The sequence below is a fragment of the Merops nubicus genome, unplaced genomic scaffold (genome assembly GCF_000691845.1).
Source record: "Merops nubicus isolate BGI_N331 unplaced genomic scaffold, ASM69184v1 scaffold17785, whole genome shotgun sequence".
Lineage (NCBI taxonomy): Eukaryota > Metazoa > Chordata > Aves > Coraciiformes > Meropidae > Merops > Merops nubicus.
In genome coordinates this window covers 16,375-16,848 of record NW_008610483.1, presented here as the reverse complement: position 1 = coordinate 16,848, position 474 = coordinate 16,375, and the positions used below count along the sequence as shown (strand labels likewise).

At 46.2% G+C, this 474-nt stretch overlaps 1 protein-coding gene across 1 annotated transcript in view; it reads left to right on the top strand.

The window, feature by feature from the left end:
• Positions 1-474, top strand: part of NPTN (neuroplastin) — a 29,991-nt gene that overhangs the window by 29,134 nt on the left and 383 nt on the right. The gene's annotated exons all lie outside the window — the stretch shown is intronic.

Below are 474 nucleotides of genomic sequence, written 5' to 3'. Positions count from 1 at the left end.
TGCTAGTGCTAATGACAAAGCCCCCCGAGGGGCCCAGCCCCTTGCTCATCCCCTCCCAGGCCGCAGGGTCGGGGAGCGCGACTCGCGCTCGAGGCCCCGCTGATCGCACGGGACGGACGGTGGGCGCGCTGCCGGGCATTGACTAGCACCTTTTCTCGTTTCTTTTTTAGAGCTTTAAGTTTCTGAGAGACTGATGGCAATAGGACCTGCTAAATTTAAGGGTTGGAACTCTTGGTTCTAGAACTCCAGTTCTGTCTGATTCTCTATTTTATTTTATTTTTTTTTCCTTTTCAAGTGAGCAACAATATGACTGTCTAACGCATGCCTTATTTAGCCTCTCCTGTAAGGATGACCTAGCCAGATAAATTTTAATAACGCTTCAGTGTAGAAGGTGTAAACTATTTTGGGCTTGATGTGCTGTGAATGTTGCTTCTTTTTTTTTTTTTTTTTTTTTTTTTCCTCCTCCCCTCTTTA